Source organism: Protopterus annectens, chromosome 5.part0 (assembly GCF_019279795.1).
Source record: "Protopterus annectens isolate FY-2018-M chromosome 5.part0, PAN1.0, whole genome shotgun sequence".
Lineage (NCBI taxonomy): Eukaryota > Metazoa > Chordata > Ceratodontiformes > Protopteridae > Protopterus > Protopterus annectens.
In genome coordinates, this window is record NC_056735.1 from 1930885250 (window position 1) to 1930896996 (window position 11747).

Genomic DNA, 11747 nt, shown 5'->3' on the forward strand with positions numbered 1-11747 from the left:
ATTTATTCTAGCAACTTTCCAAAATTATACAAGCAATGTTTAAAATATGTCCCTGGGTTTTGGGCTTTTGTCCCCCCCCCCCCATAAATGTTGGCTTTTTCCAGATTTCTTGTGCTGCAAAGTTCAGAGATACAGCTGAGTGTCAAGTAGATTTTACAAGAATCTGAGAGCTGCAGGGGAACAAATGTTTATTGCTGCTTATGCTGAATTGGCTTGCATTGTTAATAGTACAACATATATTGTACTTGCTTTTGATGCAGAAGGCTGTGGGTTCTACTCCCACAGTAGGTAGATGTTTTGCTGATGCTGTACTGTGTTGTAAAGGGGGTGGATACTGCAGTCCTTTTTGGCAAAGGTAACTAGTAACTATGAACCTGTTATCAGTTTGCCATCTATTTCCTATTGCAATATTATTAGCTTATCATCTTTTTAAAGCAGCATAGGCAATTTATTCCTTAAGGGCAACGGGCACTTTATTTGTAGATGAAACAATAAAATATAAAGTTGTTTGCTAGCAGCATCCTCTTCATTAGTTACAGATTTCTTTAATGTTGAATTATTTAGATGACCTTTACTTCTTCAGAGATTGTACATATTTACTGATACTGGTGGACTGTAGACGTTTGAGTAGACTTTTATGACAGAAATATTCAGAATTGGACAGTTTTATCATTATTGGTGCATGCATTTTGTTTCATTGTTTACTGAAAAATGTTCAAAACAATAAATTTAAAATGCACTCTAACAACTGTACTGTACTGTACAAGGAATATAATTTAATACAATCAGGATGGTGTATCAAAGAGCATGTGTATGTTTTGTGTGCAAGGATCCTATGATTTGAAAACAGCCCAAAGTTAATCTTGATCTGCCACTGGCAAAATGTATTTTCTTTAAATGTGGGTTTCAATGCTGTTTCAATGAATGTGAGTTTCAAGGGCAGAGAAGTTTTAATGCTAAGTCTGTTTTCATTGTGAGACTATACTGCTTTGTTTATCAGATGTCTTAGTGTTTGTGCTGTAAAATGCAAAATAAAACTTTCAAATGAAGTCCAAATCATTGTAGAACTAAGCAGTATGCACATTAGTGTTTATGATAAATGGGGTGAAATAGCCAAGTAATGGTTCATTGGAATGGCTGCAGGGGGGAGGCTCCATTCAACCATGATTTTGTGAGGGGGATGGGCAGCAAACTCAAAGGCAGATCCGGCTGAACTATACCTCTCAACTGTCCAGATTTTCACAGAATAAATAGATTTTTGCTTCTTATTTATGGTTTGTTCCTCATAATATATCTGGTTTTCTGGCACATCATTTAGGAACTAAGTCACTAATTAATGACAGGCACTGAGTTTCAGACTTCATAACCTTCAGAAAAATGCATGCTAAAGCAAGACCTGTTATATTCTATCAACTGTCTCAGTTTATACAAGAGCAATTTTTAGTACTGTTTATATGTATCCCAAATATATTTGGCCTTGTCCAGAATTCCTGCATTGAGAGGTAAATGCAAATAAATTGCTTTATAGAATTAGGCATATCCAAACCTCTCAATGGTCCCTGAGTTTGGCTCAAAATGTTGCTCTTACCGTAATAATCCCTCAGCAAAATGGCAATTTTGGAAGAAAACGTGGATGGTTTACAATTAATAAATAACTGTAATAATCAGAGTTATAGAATACTTTCATTTCAGAAATGCATGTAGATTCTTTTATTTTGTCAGCTGCTCAAGTTAGCAGTACTAATATTAAAAATGTGTCCCTTCTTTTACAGGTTCCCAGCTGTATTGTATGGCTATTTTATATTTTTGCATCACATTTTTGGTCCATTTTTCATAAAATTGTGTTTTTTGGGCAAATTAGTGGGAAATCAAAGACTGAAGTTAGAAAATAATGACAGACATTTGAGTTTCAGATTTCATTTATATTTTTGCATCACATTTTTGGTCCATTTTTCATAAAATTGTGTTTTTTGGGCAAATTAGTGGGAAATCAAAGACTGAAGTTAGAAAATAATGACAGACATTTGAGTTTCAGATTTCATACCCTTCAAAAAATTCATACTAATGCAAGACTTACTATTCTATTATCTTTCTAAGTTTATAAGAGCGATATTTAAAAATTGCCCTTATTTTTGGGCCTTTGTCCCACTTCTATGTATAGCTTTGTCCAGATGTCTTGCTCTGAGGTTGAGAGGTATGACAAATGTGTCAGGGCCAATACAGTCAGCCAGAGATATTTCAAATTGTGACATACTTGCTGCACCCCACTCCCCCATGTAGTGACTCTGGATGTGTCCAAGCAAGGCAAGGATCAGTTATGCAGTGTAAATGTGCAGAGTATCCCCCCTAATCCAGGGTAGACACAAGTACTACAGTGGATTTTCATCTGTCCTTGATTTTGCAGAATGTTCTTGTTTCTGTCATATTTTTATACTGTTGATTTATGCTTATTATTATTCAGAAAGTGCCTGTTGCTCTGTGTTTAAGCAGCAATGCTTTAATGACCATCAGGTAAGCTTGTCTAAGATTGTAAGATGCAAGAAAGTTTTAATAAGCATGCTGTTAAAGAATTGCCAACATTGAAAGCCTTTCTGTTGTTGCCATGCAGATAATACTTACACAACTAGATAACATAAGCATTGGGTATTGAAATGCATATGACAGTATTTGTAACAAAGGACAGGATTACATTATTTTAAGAAGCTCATTACATTTGTTGGAGACATGCAGTCATCTTTGTAGGCTTTGCCTGTAAACTAAGCAGAATGCCAATCTATCATGTGTGGTCCATAACCTGTGCAGGAATCCTTTAAGCAATGTATCTTGAGCTTGTTTCTTGTTTGCTTTTCATTTTTTACTTTGATCATGTTTTCTCCATGAAATAAGTAGATAGTTATTGTCAGGCAGCAGGTCTTTTTTGAATAAGAAACATTTTTACAAGTGGGGTATCACAGAGATTGCTACTTTCAGCATGTTACTTGGTACTTTAATAAAGCTGAATATAAATTATAATTAGAACTGCAGTTCAAGGAGAAGTGGTTTGAGTTGAGTGATGCTTTTTTTCTTATACTTGATTTTGACTGGCATTCCAGTAATGTATTTAAAAAATAATTTATTTGTTCATGCCTCACAACCTTTTCGTTTCCATCTAGATATTAAGTACGCTGTCATGCAGCCAATACATTGAAATATTTTTTTTCTTCTACACTTCATTTTGTCTTGGTTGGACTCTCGTAATGATGGTTTGCCACCCAGGGCAGTGTATTTAATTAAAGTTACAGTTGTTGTGGGTTTGAGCATAGCTCCTCCCCTTTCTAGTTGGCTGCACCCCTTCCCATTGATCCCACCCATTCAGCTGTCTCCTGCAGCCCCCCCTTTGATTTGAAGTCACCAGCTGCCACTGGATATGGTACATGAAAGTCTTAGGGGAGGTGATATTAGAAATGAAACAGAGTGCTGAGAAAGGAAATGGATTATTAGGTTAAGAGTAGATGCAGGGTCAGGACTTAATGATAAAGTTCCATTGAAACCAATGTTAAAAGCACGTCATATTTTTAAATAAGAGGGGAGTTTTAACAATCTCCCTTTCAACACCCCCTCCCACCTTTTATACACATTCACTTTTTTATACATGTTTACTAATAGTACTGTATATATTTAAAATATTATCTCTTTAAGAGTTTTACTAGGATGTCATGTGATTTTTTTTCAGTCTGTTATTTAATGGGCACTGAATTAAATATATTTTATGCATCTGTTGAAGTAGTTGTAATACTGCGATAGTGCTTATGTCTTTGCCTATGCCTGTTTCCTGGATAAACTGTTGCTGGTTTTATGACAGCCTGGTGTTGCTTCATCTTACTTATGCTTGTTGAATATTACTCACTCTACCTACCATGGCCTGACAAGGTGTTTGACAATATTAGGCCAGCAGGCCTTGCTGGAAACTGTGTACATTATCTACCGAGTTTTATGTCAGCTGGTGTGTGGGCAAGTGTCTGACAGTCATAATCTGGGAAGATATCACTGGGAGACTTACACTGCAATGATGGCAGGTGCCAGTGGATTTCCCCAGACATCACTGATGGTGTACCCCTTCTAGCCATTCCTTCTCTGCAGTCACAGCCACTATCATTGCCATCTGACTGGCTACATTAGCTGGTGTTTGCATATCAAGAGTTGTCACTAAATCCCACACAGAACCAACAGTTAACCAGGATGGCCTGTTACACACATTCAGTTGCTGTCTGAGCCACTGACAAATATGAAATGCTAATTACTGCACAACACTATCTTTTGGAAATTCACCCATCACTGGGAAACATTTTAGTGTCTGCACACCACACACAGATGAACTGTTACTCATGGATGTATGGACACATGGAGAAATGTAGTCTTTGGCTTTCAATGGTCGGTGAGATATGGGGATGCATTCAGTGTTGTACAACCTACACAGACAGGTCTGTGATGTAACTCCCAGACTGTCATTGCCATACTGAATGTGGCACCCATCACACCTATCATTGTGTACAGTGGCACCCTCACTATGTCACTACATAGGCATATCTTATAACTGTAGCATCCACACAAGTTTCATGATAGTGCAATACATATTGCAGATGACATGTCCTAAGTTTGTGTCAAGACCATACATGTGTAGTCTGTCTCATAAAAGCTTTGTAGGGGATGTGTACGGCTGCCGTACTAGGAGGTGTCAGATCACACTGTATACCTCCTGCACATCCATGACAGGACTAACACATGTCTTACCAGACTTTCACACCTACACCATTACTGTGGTATAAATATTACTTATTGGAGAGGCAGGTATGTCACAAGGACAGTACACCTATATGTAGCAGGCACCCATGCATGTGAAGTACACATCTGCTGTGACACATATCATGCTCAGATTACACTGTGGAATGCAGAACATGACAATCATAGCTGTTGTTGGACAAATGTCTGTACTGGACACAGGAAACATTTAGATGGTTCACCAGCACCATAGTGTGTAGATGTGTTAGCTCCCAAAACTCTGGTAACACTTATGAAGGGTATCAGACCTTTTCACAGATTAGGGATGCATGGGTATGCTAAATGAGGCCATTGTCCTTGTTAGCCTGTTACACACATATGGACTTCAGGAATCATGCACCTATAGTGCTGTACCTTGCTGAAGACATATTTCTTCTGTGCTGAAATTCTATCCTGTGCTGTGATGTCTATGGCTGTCTTGTTGCTGTGGGTCCATAAGTGTCCCCAACAGAAACAGGACCATGAAACACCTTTCATTGTCTAAGTACACAGCCATTACAACATCATACAGTATAAGGTACACACAATTATGTGGCTTACTCATTACAAATGTCAGCATACGGTATCTGTCAGTAACCACTACAGTTTGCATGACTAAACAATGCATTACACAAGTACAAGTTAATTTATATAGTCACCCTGTGCATCACATACATATCTTCATCTCCCTGCATCAATGATGAGGATGACAAGGATGTGGCAAGGTATCATCACTTGCACAAGGTGTTGTGTGGGGGTGCAGGAGGCCTAGGCTGACCCAAAAGTATGACAGCATGTGTGTAAGTCAGGAAGGGAAGAAGGCAAGATGGACCATGGAAATGTGATGTATGTGTCTGTAGGTGACCTGCATTTGACAGTGGTGTGAGTGTGTGCATGTATACAGTCAAGCTCAGTGCTAGCCTTACACATGTGTATGTTGGACAGCTTTGAATCATGCAAGGTACAGCTTACAGTTCGCCATCTCCGGGCCAGAACATGGGAACTGGATCTTCCAGGAATCGCACTGGCACCTCCATGCCCAAGGTCAGAAGCAGTGCCAGTACCTGACAGTGACTGCTGTCTGCTGGGACTGTGTCCTCCAAGGGAATGGCCAGGATCCAAGCCCATGGCCTGCCACATCTTGGTGTGGAAAGCACACTCTCATCTGTAGTTCTGTATGTACTGTCACTATGGGACCGTGATTGTGCATGGCCACATGGACTCTCAGCTGAGAGGGTTTCTGACCAACGTCCCCAAGGCTGACACTCAACTCCAACCACATGTTCCAGCACAGACACTGTGCATTCCAGGACAGATACTGTCTCGGCCCACCTTCTGTCCACATCAGTGAACCAGCCCAAGGTGTCATAAATGTGATGGAGGCAGTCACGGATGTCAGAGTGTGCTGCGTCCATAACTCTGAGCAGATGTCTGGAATTCCTTTCAGAATGTACCTTTGCTTCCATGACAGCCTAACACATGCACCAAATGAAATGTGATGTGACACCTGTAACAGGTGGTGGAAGGATAGCAGGCCTCCAATGAGCATCCCTCTCAATCCGCCTGTGTTGAATTCTGCCAGCTGTCTGGCTATAGCCAGTATCTACACTCACTGGAGCCATAGTTGCCATACCTTCCTGTTCAATGTCCGCAACCTCTGACTGCCAAATATTTGAGGCCTCTGCGGACTTGTGCAGTGACAATGAAGGCAGAAGAGTGATGTCAACCTCTGGGACATATTCAGTCCTTGAAACCCCCACCTGTGCCTCAGTGTGGCCACCATCATCATGTCTGAAAAGACACTGACATCAGGTTGTGTAGAAGACAGAGACCAAGCCCCCTGGTCACCTGTGATAATAGAAGAAAAAGAAGTACATTAACACCTACACTATTATGCTCTACATTACTATGTTGCAATACGTGTACAGCTCTATACACTGCTGGCACTATTACAGACCTGTTGAAACCCCAACCTCATATAGTAGAACAAGAGGACATCACTATCCCCACAAACAGCTATAGTTACTTGTAAATAAAAGCTCTGTATACAGAAATCTCATCAGCAAAAATGAGGTACACTTTTCACATTTGTAAAGACTCTGCATAGTTGACACATATTGCAATCTGCAATGCCTTGACAATACTGTCACACCTATCCGTGTGGTGACACCTACAAGGCACATGTATGACTGTAACATGTGTGCAGTCATAAAATATCTGTGCAGTTGGCAATTATGCTAACAGTACAGCACTCCAGGCAGCAGGCCTAGGATGACACTTTAGGAATTGCATTGCTGTAAACCTACATCTATAACAAAACAGTGTCATGCTTACCAGGATCAGGAGTATGGCCTTGTCTGATACCTGACAGACCTGTGAAAAGTAGATGGAAAGTAATGTCAATACCACCACATGTTACACAACAACAAGGTAATACATCCATATATCTCACATTTACAGTGGCTACTTATTTAAGTATTATATTGGTCAACATCTGAGCAGGACAGTCCAACTGCAGTTAACCCCCCAAAGAACACAGACCTGATACCCACATAAGGGTATGTACACCCTGACACACTGAATGCTACAGAATTGCAATGGTGATTAAACTAAGCTTACCTGCACACTCCTCTACCATGGAAACTGTGGCACCCACATCCACGATGTACTGTGTGATGGATTCCTGGGAGCTGTCATGTCTGCCTATGTTCGTCAGGAGTTCCTCAGTGGCTGACTGTGGTTGTTCTGCTGCAGGCCCTCCACTGGTGACACCATGATCCCTGGCTACATCTGCTGCTCTTCTGCATGCACCATTGATCATGTCCATTGCGCAGAGTTGAACCTGCTCATATGTCCTGCTCTGATGACCTGTAGCATTCACATCACAGGCAAGGTCAGCCCACAATGCTGCCTGCTGTTTCCTCTTTTGCCTTCCCTGGACAATAGGAGTTCATGGTGTTGCTGGAGGCCTTCAAGTATAATCCCATTCTCTACATCCATGAAAGGTGCACAGCATCCTGGGTACATGTGTCTTGAAAGACAACAGAATGGGAACAGATGTGAGGATCACATATGTGGAAGTATACTATGTAGAGATACAGCAAGAACAGAATGGCTGGTAGTATCCACTGCTTGATCATGCATGTCATATTCCACAGTGTGCAAGCATACTAAGTGTGTGGCTACAACAAAGATACTAATGATAGTCAGCTATTCCCTTGTATGCCATGACAGATTCTGCTGTATGATTAGACATTCAGCACTGGAGTCTATTGTAGTGTGTTCCCTATGGGCAACCTTCCTGATAATATGTCAAAACAACAGTACCAAAGAAATAGCAGTCTGCTATTACAACCACTATAAAGTGACAGTCCCTAGAAACCAGTGTGCCAGATTGACAAAAAGCATTCCACCCTTGATGTATTGTATGTCTTCTGTAGGTGTAACAATTCTTGAGATCAATGACATGTCATTATAACAGTTTTAAGAAAGGCTTAAAGTTGTAACCTGTATTCCCTCTAAGTATATTCATACATCTGCATCCTGTTGTAAACAAAAAGGTTACATACCTGCTGGAGTGCAAAACTCCTTTGTTCATATGTGGTGATATTTAAGTTTTTGCAAACGCATGTTCTGTATGCAGAAAGTCTCATACAGAATGGTTCCATAGTCAGCATGTTTGCCTTTTCACATGCTTCTCATTAGCAGATGATTGCCTGTTAGGAAATCTGTGGTTCTGAAATGCTAATTGCAGGCAGCACAGCTGATTTGCACTGTCATCAGCCAATGACATGCAACCACTGTACAAGATATAAGGCTTCCATGTAGGTTACAAGCCCTTTATGATATGTTGTGCTGGACAGTACTGGGGTGAGGAGACTATGTCATCACAGAGGGTAGGTCTATAGAAGCTACTGTTACATAGACATGTATGTGGTTCAGGCTGCAGCTGCTGCTGCAGGTAATAGGCCTAGGCAGAGAGTGTGAACAGTTTGGAGCACAACAAGCTGTAGGAGTAACTGTGGCAACTGTAGCAGCTTTGTAGTAGAGGTAGAGCCAGAGTTAGGTTAGCCCTCTTCTATTAAGGCATGTGTTTAAGGTAAGTATATTAGGAAAATGTATCATTAACAGAGTACTAGGCTACATGTTTGCTGAGTCCTTGCGTAACATAGGGGATAAATATGACATTATTTCCACCATTTGGGCAACTGTCAGGCCACATGTTACAATCTGTTACCCCTTTGGAACATGTATGCTGGCAGTCCTTGTTACAACCAGGGGATTCATATCTGTATGTTAGTTGTGCAGCTGTGCTAACCAGCACTGTGAGTTTGAAAGGATTCTGTACTGCACTCTGATAGTAATGGGCCTCATTTGCATTACCTGAGTTAAAATCTTCTATGAATGCATATTAATGCATGACATGACACTTTATGCAATTATAGTTTTGCTATAGGGATATGTGAAGTATGCTCCTATGTGCACACCTGTGCCTTCCATCAGTGACAAGCAGACATTTCATTTGTAATGGATTGTGTGGATAAAGAGTGCATGACTCAGTGATTAATTGGTGGCTTCAAAATAATGTTATTTAAATGCTACACACCACTGGATTTGAACCTAGGACTGTATGTGACAAAATGTACTGTTTGCAAGGCATTTAACAGACTGAGCTACTGAGCCACTGTTACAGCAGGTGTATTTTCAAGATATAAGTACACATACAGGCTGTGACATAAATATTTTACAGCCATCATTATGTGCATGACTTTATATGGATGTATTTCCACACCAAGGTCCCTGTTGTACTTCTATTTTGCCAGTAATGCCTTAGCAGGTGTAATTGTAGATATTGCTGATAATAGAGGACATTCACCTGCTATGAAAGACCTCACTTACATCCATTGTTGTATGTTTGGCTTTCTAGTGATGCACTCTTGCTCCATACTCAAAGGTGCAATCCCAATTTTTGCATTACTCTTTAAGCATATTTATATGACAAAGTGCAATTTGCAGCTCCACTGAAACATGCTTAATGATTGTAACCTGCAATTACTATCTTTTGCTTAAACCACCTGCTTTAATTAACACCTGTCTGGCATGGCAGATTAATGCAGCACCCTACAGGTGCAATGGTGCTGGGTATGAAGTAGGGGACAAGTGTTTATTTTGTACATGATTATTATTTAAAACACATATATCAATGTAGATCCATTTAGCTGAGCTTAGTGAAGCTGAGTGATGTGGTGTGTCACCCAGGGTTGCTCTGAAAATATATAACAAAAAGAAAAATAGGAGATAGGAAAATGGTGAAATGGGGTGCAAACAGAGGAAAAACATAGTGAAAGGCAGGTACTGTAGGTATGTGCAGAAAGGTTGTAGGAAAGAACCATAGCTATTCATTTCTTGTACCGCAATAACTGCGCACTTTGAAAGAATTTGTAGATGACTTTGCCTCTGACACCAAGAGAGAAGGGTGAGGACAACATAATTGCATTGTTAAGCCAATTGGAGCAAATTGTGGACACTTGGGAATTGGAGAGCTATGTATGGGATGATATATATATATATATATATATATATATATATATATATATATATATATATATATATATATATATAAAGCCTTGCAGTTTGAATACTATATATACTAGTGTTTGAAACCTCTTCATTTTAAATACATTATAAATTCGTCCCTATTATTAAGACTGGGGGGGAAACAGGCATTTGATTTAAGTTGCCAAGAAGAGTTGGTGGGTAAAATCGGAAATGAGCCAATGAGCCAAGATTCATTCAGAATAGGGGTAAGAGTTTTAAAAATTATTTCCAGTCTAAACTCAATTTTAGTAAACTAATTCCAAATGTTGGATGGTCAAGTGTTTGAATTGCAATATGTGTAACTATTTGTATGTTGATAGCAATCAGTATGTAGTGGGAAGGAATATTGTTAAAATTCCTGGTTTATTCAACTGCAAAGTTAAGAATGTAGTTTATTTAATTATATGTTTGGAATATGATGCATTATATGTAGGTAGAACTACAAGATAATTATATTGTTGTATATATGAACACAAATATGCTATTCAAGTTGAGGATGATAAAAATGCTATGAGTAAGCATTACAAAACTAAAAATTGTAAAGTAAATTTTAAATTTTTTTGTATTAGAAAAAAAAATTACAGAGTGTTCTGTATGAACATAGAGGAACAGTTAGGCTGGTTAGAGTATTCTTGGCAAGTAAAATTAAATGCCTATTTCCCCCTGGTCTTAATAATAGGGAAGAATTTGTAATGTATTTAAAAAGAAGAGGTTTCAAACATTAGTATATATAGTATTCAAACTGAAGGCTTTATTTATAGAATATCCCCGGGATTCATGAAGCTTGGCACAAGGATGGCGTTAGCCTTGCAGCGACTGTGTGGCGTAGAGATGGCGCAGCAGCACCATATACATATTAATGAAGGCACATTGCCGTAACGGCCATGTGCATAGGAAATGTGTACGAGTGCAGGGGGCGTGTCCAAGCACTGCAAAGAGGTGTGAACATATCGGCTGCATATGAGCAACCTAAAATGCTGACTAGTACAGCCTGCCTCTAATAGTAATCACTCCTGTCAGTGTCCGTGGATACTGAAATGTATGCAAAGCATACAAGACATTTTTGCGAACACCAAAATAAAAAATAAACACAAAGGCACGTAGCTGAATATTGAGTCCCCGTCCCTCCAACAAATGATACTTAAAACCCCGTGCCCATATTCCATTATAGTGTCAATAGTTATACCAAGTGGAAGCGAAACGCATCGTGTTAATGCACCGCCAATTGCTAAGCCTAGCCCAATGGTTAGGGTTACCACCTGTCCTACATTGTGAGGGACAGTCCCCCTCTAGGCAGGTGTGTCCATACCAGAACCATTATAAATGTCAAATGTCCTGCGATTGTAGGACAT